The sequence below is a fragment of the Poecilia formosa genome, unplaced genomic scaffold (genome assembly GCF_000485575.1).
Source record: "Poecilia formosa unplaced genomic scaffold, Poecilia_formosa-5.1.2 Scaffold245, whole genome shotgun sequence".
Classification (NCBI taxonomy): domain Eukaryota; kingdom Metazoa; phylum Chordata; class Actinopteri; order Cyprinodontiformes; family Poeciliidae; genus Poecilia; species Poecilia formosa.
In genome coordinates this window covers 207,568-214,283 of record NW_006800184.1, presented here as the reverse complement: position 1 = coordinate 214,283, position 6,716 = coordinate 207,568, and the positions used below count along the sequence as shown (strand labels likewise).

General features: G+C 43.6%; 1 long non-coding RNA gene across 1 annotated transcript in view; it reads left to right on the top strand.

Moving 5' to 3' along the window:
• The first annotated feature begins 242 nt into the window (after positions 1 to 242).
• LOC107838367 (uncharacterized) overlaps positions 243 to 6,716 on the top strand; it is a 28,468-nt gene continuing 21,994 nt past the window's right edge. Inside the window, exons 1-2 of the long non-coding RNA XR_001664424.1 lie at positions 243 to 488; positions 1,226 to 1,308. This is a non-coding gene — a long non-coding RNA (uncharacterized LOC107838367). The remainder of the gene's footprint in view (positions 489 to 1,225; positions 1,309 to 6,716) is intronic.

The window sequence follows — 6,716 nt, the reverse complement described above, 5'->3', positions numbered from 1 at the left end:
CCTCCCAGTTTTTCCCACCCTGCTCATCTAACTTTTCCCATCCCAGCCAACGGCCCTTTGGAGTCTATTTTTTGCCACCCTTCACTAAATAAGGCCGTGCTGCAGGGTTACTCCAGTGTGCTGGTGGAGTGGTGGGGGCGTCGGCTTCTTACCTTGGTATAAAACCGCTGGGACAGAGGGGGTTCCCTCTCCACTACTAGACGTCCCGTTATACACGTTGTCTTTGTGACTTGATTTTCTAAAACTTAAAAAAAACAAAAAAACAGGAAAAACTCAAACAGTGCCTGTAAGCAGTATCAGATGGCTATTCATTACTAAACCATTGTTTTTAGTTTGTTTTTTTGTATAACAACATGTTAGTTCTTTGGTAGAGAATTTTTCAAACTGGTCATTTTGGAGGAACTTCTTTGATCTGATCCCTGGACGGCAGGCCTGGAAAGGCCCAGTGTGGAATATGGGAGCAGAAAGGACAAGAAGGATGGAACAGAGTAAGAGACAATTGACTGATTTCATTGTGTTTTTTTTTCTTTAAATGTTTGTCCTCTTTTCTTTTTGTTTTGTCTTCACCCTCATTCCTTTTCCCCCTGTATTTCTTCCTGTGTCTCCCTTTCAATCAGAACTTTTCCCACATTTTTCTCCTTCACCTTTCTCTTTCTCTGGTCTGCCGTGGTTCTTCCATCTCCTTCTAATTGATGCATTTCTTTAATTGAAACAGTTTCTTCTTTTTCCCCTCACCTCGCCTTCCTTCCCCCAACTCTTTCCCTCCCTCGACCCCCCCCCTCCACCTCCTCCGTCCGTCTTCCCGATTTGTCCTTCAGCACTGTCAGCACTCAGTATCTCGCTCCATCTCCTTCCCCTGCAGTCCGATCAGCTGTCTCTCCTTCTAACTTTACATGGCCCGGTTGTGATGCGAAGGGACAGACAGCTGCTGGCTGACGCATTTCACTGCCCAGTCATCACATCAAAATCGAGTCCTCTTACACAAACCTCTGTCTTTTCCATTTATTTTCTCTATGATATGTATTTTTGCTGTCTGAGGGATCCTATGTTTTTATTTTTTTTTTTCGGTCTGATGCTTTCCTTCTACATTTTCTTTTTATCCTGCGAGAGAAATTCCAATGACCCTCTTCTTTTCTCTCCTCCTCTTTTCACTCCTCCTCTTCCTCTTCCTCCTCCTCCTCCTCTTTTTCTCTCTGCATCCTTAAACTCTCCATCGCTGATTCAGCTCTCAGGGAGGAGAGACTCCGCCTGCAGCGATTGCCTCACTCCGCATGGGCCACCATCCTTCTTTGGATCACCTTTGCAACGGTAGGTGCAGAAGTGTGTGTGCGTGTGTGTGTGTGTATATATGTGGTTAGATATTTGTAAAACATGTTTTTACACACTGCATTTATTTTTTAAAGGTGTCTTTCTGGGTTTGCTTCACTCTGACCTCCTTCCTGAGCAGATTCTGTTTTGCTGGTTTGAAAAAAAAAAGGTGAATTTATTCTAAATGAAGGGGCAGAAGAGCTTTTTTCCACTTTGTGTGAAGTGTGAAAACAGAAAGCAGCAACACTGTAGCATTCTGATAAAAAAAAAAAAGCACACGAAAGGGTTGAAAGGTCACGGCTTGTGTTTGAAGAGATGCAGTGAGGAGAGTTCTCAGTTAGAAAGTAGAACTTTAAGCCTCAAGCAAACATTCACAGTGCAGAAACTGTAAGTTGAACTAAACACATTCTTGGAAAAATTTTTTGTATGGAGGATTTTGGTCACCACCCAGGGCGTCATAGTCCTAAGGGAGGCATGAGTAAGTTAAAAAAATGTCCTGTTAGTCTAGTCACAAACAGTTTTTTTTTTTTTCCCCCGTATTGCTTATTTTGTCAATGGGCAACTAGCTCCACCCGTATTATGCAGATTCTAAGGACTGTGGGAAATAACGCCGTGTATCCTGGGAACGTTGGAAACACAAAGTCGGATCTGATGCAGAGCTTCCAAAGTGGCGCTGAATTCAGAAGCTGCAGCATTTTGAGGAGTCTGGAATGTTTTTCAGCAGCTCTGCTTGAATACCTAAAACACTGATCGAATCTAGATCGGGTTATTCCATATGAATGTGAAAAGTCTTTTAAAAACTGTTATTTATTATTTTTTGTTCATGTTAAAATTCATTTATATTTATGGAAACACGAAACACGTGTTTGAGGCTGAAACCAGGGACATCAGCCGTGGTCAGCTTGAGGAAGGAGAGAGGACGGCACTAAACCTAGAACCATCACTGCCTGCAGTGTAAGTTGCAGAGCCTCCATTTGAGTTGGTCTGCAGAGTTTTATGAAAGATCACGACAACTAATATTGTAACAAATTAATTTTTTTTTTTACAATATTAGAAACAAACCTCAACGGAGTACAACTGCTGACATTTTGTGCGTTTGACCAGCGCATGAACCTCAGAGTCATCTCTGCCTCGTTTGGCAGCAGCAGAACAAAGACTACACCAGAATGGTCACGTCTCTGCAGAACAGACGGCTCATAAGAGAGGAGAACCATGTGAAGTTCTTCGGCTGTTCGGCTCCTCTCTGTGTTCTAACCTTAGTTCTGGAGCAGTCGTCCAAACGAGGTCTCTGCTCTATCTATAGAGGGGACACTCACAGGTGTCACTCTCCGCAGGGAGGTTTTAAAGCAGCAGCCAGGTTCTAAAAGTGTCTTGCATATGCTCCTATCTGTTCCCCTCTTCCCCGCCCCTCCTTGTCTCTGTCTCCTGCTGTCCCGGCTAATTTTACCCAGTTAGCAGATACCAGGGAGATCAGCCGTGGTCAGCTGTCTGTCAAGCATCCGGAGCCCTGACAAGCCTCGCAGTGAAATGCTGGAGGTGGCAGGGTGTCGGGTGTCCCCCTGCCCGGCCCCTGGGGGCTGCCTGCGCTGCTGTGGCTGTTATAGAACACGGCTGTCCCAAAGGAAATCTTTTGCTCCAACAATCAATAGTTGGGTGCGAAACTTTCTTGATGTCCCACTAGCTCAGAAACAAAGCACCCCCCCACTCCCTCCCTGTTTTTTTATTTTTTATTTTTATTTTTTTATATATTTCAAATGTTTGTGACAAATGCATTACATTCAGTCGCAAAGATAACCGAAGTCCCAACAGATGTTGGCGAGTTTCACACAATTCCACCCCAGCAATGCATCACGGTGCAGGTGATTCTAATCCATGGGCCTTATCTTGCAATCTACAGCGGTCGGCAATTCCTCCCTGGAGAATAGCAGTTCCTGTCTGGAATATTGTGACAGCAATAGCAGAGAGGCTGGAGTGGAGAAGCAGCTTAATTCTTCATAATGTGTCTGTGTGTCGAGCGCTGCATGTGCGCAAACCCCCTCCACCCCGCTTCCCCCTCGTTTAGCCGCCCCGGCCGGTGATTTACAAAACCCTCGTTCCGTCGCCGGGAGAGGACGAGCGTGATTTATGGAAGAGACTTTTAGTTTAATTACTGGGCGGGCAGGGCTGATGTGTGCAGCCCCCATGGCAATGGTTACACAGTGGTAGGAACACATGAAGCAATACTGGGGGGCTGGGGGTGGAGGGGGTGGTAGGAGATGACATATTCACATAGTTTTGTAGCTGCTCTTGATAAACTCAGGCAATTTGTATGTCCAAATTGCAGGAGCTGTCAAACTGTGTCTCAAGGAAAAGTATCAGAACTTGAGAGAATATGTCCATTTTTACTGGTGGAAATAGTTTCAAACATGCAACGTTTTCCCGTCATGCTGTTTGTTTTAAGTCGTCTTATTAACAGAGAACATGCTGAAGTGACCAATACGGGTTTGTTCTGCTGCACAGAGTCACGACATGAGTTGTGTTTCAATACAACGGACATGCAAAGTTTTACTGATATAAAAATACACAAATTGATTTTATGGCAAATCAAACCATGATTTTGTGGGATGTTGATGCTAATAAGCAAGATGTAGAGCTTACACATTGGCATAGACCACACATCTCAGAAACAATGAGAGCTCCCTGCTGGGAATGAAGCTCAGACCTAGAAATCTCTCAGAGTTTGGGCCTGTGAAAAGCACAGACCCACCAGTGGATGGGAAAGTTTGCTACGTCAGAACTCATTCTGGAAATTGTTTCCATCTCGCTGTTAGGGCCTTTTCTTTCTTTCTTTCTTTCTTTTTTTTTGAAAAAGCCAAAATCCACCTCAAGCGAGCATAAAAACTCTTTTGCATAATTGAGGAAATTATTTTGAATTTTGCAAATTTCAGTCGAATGCTTCTAAAGTGACACTTCAAAATGAGCATAAAAATATGTTGATAGAGACGCGGCCACAACCCCTCAGCTACATGTTGTTGCACACTGCTGGTCAGCTGGTTGAAAGAAGGCTGCTGCACTTTTTCCTTGTGTGTCAAGAAAGTCAACTTTCTTTAAACATTCCCAGTTTGAAAACCCACCAAAGGTTTCTGTGTTGAAACCAACTTCCCTCTACAGTTGGTAAACTACGTGTGGCATGTCTTCCAAGCAGCTGACTGCAGGCTGTGGCAGAGCAGATAACCTGACTCCATAAACAATGAAATGGGTAAATGGTGTAATATTCTGCTCAATAGACATGTAAAACCTTCTACTAAACATTGTCTTGTCTTCATTTAACTTAAATCTGTATTGTAAAATACAACAAATCTGATTATTATTCCTGTCACAATCAATATGTTGGATTATTTTAGCATTTTTATGGCATTCTTTGTGTTTTAATTAAACGTTATGTAATGATTGTATGCATTTTATAGTTTTCTGTAACTAGGGACTTTTACTTTTTTCTTCTTCCACGTCTCACATCAGTCCAAGTTGGGTTCTAACACGAGAGCAAAGCACGTTTGGAGAGCAGCTACTTTTACAAAATCCCACTTCAGCATGGAATCTTTTGTCCCTCCCATAAGTAGAAGCAATAGCGAAGCTTGTTATGGTGGGAATATTGCGCTGTGTCAGCAGTAAATGCGAGCTTTGATGGTGATTTGATTAGCTGTAATTGTCATTCAAGGTGACACACTTCCTGACGTAGCAGTTTGGCTTAAAGCAGAACTACGTCCATTCTCATTCAGCTTCGGACGGTCTTGGTCTAGAACCGTACCGACCAACAGCAGATGTAGTTTGAGTTTGGTAAACAACTAAAACTCATAGATGAATCCAAAGATGGAGAAGATCTTCAAATTCCTTCGTTTCTTGAAGGAATCAACTAATGCCTTGTTATGTTTCTCTCTTAAGTGTATTGGTACTGAGAAATCAGCGCAGAACTGGCCGACCTGAAAGAAAACGGGAAAAAATCTGATTGGTTCATATCTAATTACATCACATGTGTATGTGGAGTAAGGTAATTATAGGAAAATACCTTTATAAATACTTGTGGCAGGATTCAATTAAAATTTCTAATTGAGTTAATTGCCGGGTCTGTAATTAATTGCATTTTAAACGAAAAGCACATAACCAACAAAACAACCAACATTTTTAATTACAAAATCCTTTTGGCTGCTAAATTATTGAGCAGACATGAGTTCAATAATAAAGATATTCATTGTTTCTATTCTGCTATGTAGGGCCTTCAGCCATCACACTGGTGAAAAGTGCTTCAGCTTTGAAGTGTTTCAGGAAGACCTGATCATTCGTGGAACTTCTTTAGAAATGTGGCGTTAGCGACGGGGACGTCTGTGCTAGCTGGTACATGTTTAGTGTTCAAACGCTATTTCAGACTTGAATAGCTTCATTGATAGGCTAACTCCTTTTAGCACCACTTGAGCTCGGCAGAAGTGTTTTTCTGCGTCCCGATCAGATGGTTTTTGAAGCAGAAACGAACCTCCCGTGGGCCGAGAGGAGCGGCTTAGTGGTCCAACACCGTTTGCGGGTTTTGCTTGTGCATCAGATTTACGGCCGTACCAGAAACACATAAAATGTAAAATAATAAAAAGAAACAAAAGTGATTAACTGCGTTAAAATTGTTATAATCTGTTTAATTAACTAATCAAAGTGAATGTGTTAAAGCCCCGGCCCTAATATGTACGTATATGTCTTCGTATATCTGTACATGTATACATCTATATGGGCACGGCTCTCTGAGTGACCCCTACACTGCATGCTTTATGCTGCTGTAGGTTTTCTTAACACCTCTCTCGGAGCCTTTATTAGATGCCTGACGTTAGCAATGGTTCAATTCATTAAAAGCACAACTCAGCCTTTGTGCATTTGCCTATAAATTGGTATTGATCTCCGAGAGGGACAGGGAGGTGGAGGGGGTGGAAGAGGGAGGCGTGTGTGTGCGGCTGTGTGGTTGAGGCTAATGGGAGAGGGTCTCAGGTGAACGGGTCTCACTGGAGCTACAAGGGCGTCCGCATGGGAGCAGAGTGTGGGGCCGTATGAGCAACGAAATAAAACCGGCACACACTCATGGAAGTGTAGCGCTGCTGTAGTTTGATGGGAGGAAAGGAAAGGGTGAGCCGACGAGGAAGAGAGGGAGACAATGAGAGCACATGCTATATAGAAGGGAGTGGGCAGTAGGGGGGTTGGAGGTGGGGGTGGGGGTTGACTGCATTGCATGGGCAAGCCTATGCACTGCATGGGGCAGAGTGTGTGTGAGAGGGATGAATGAGGAGAGGAACGGATCAGAGTGGTGGAGCGGCGATGGGACAGGCAGCTGAGCACCGGACTAAAAGTTTTCAGAGAGAGAGAGGGAGAGAGAGAGAGAGAGAGAGAGAGAGAGA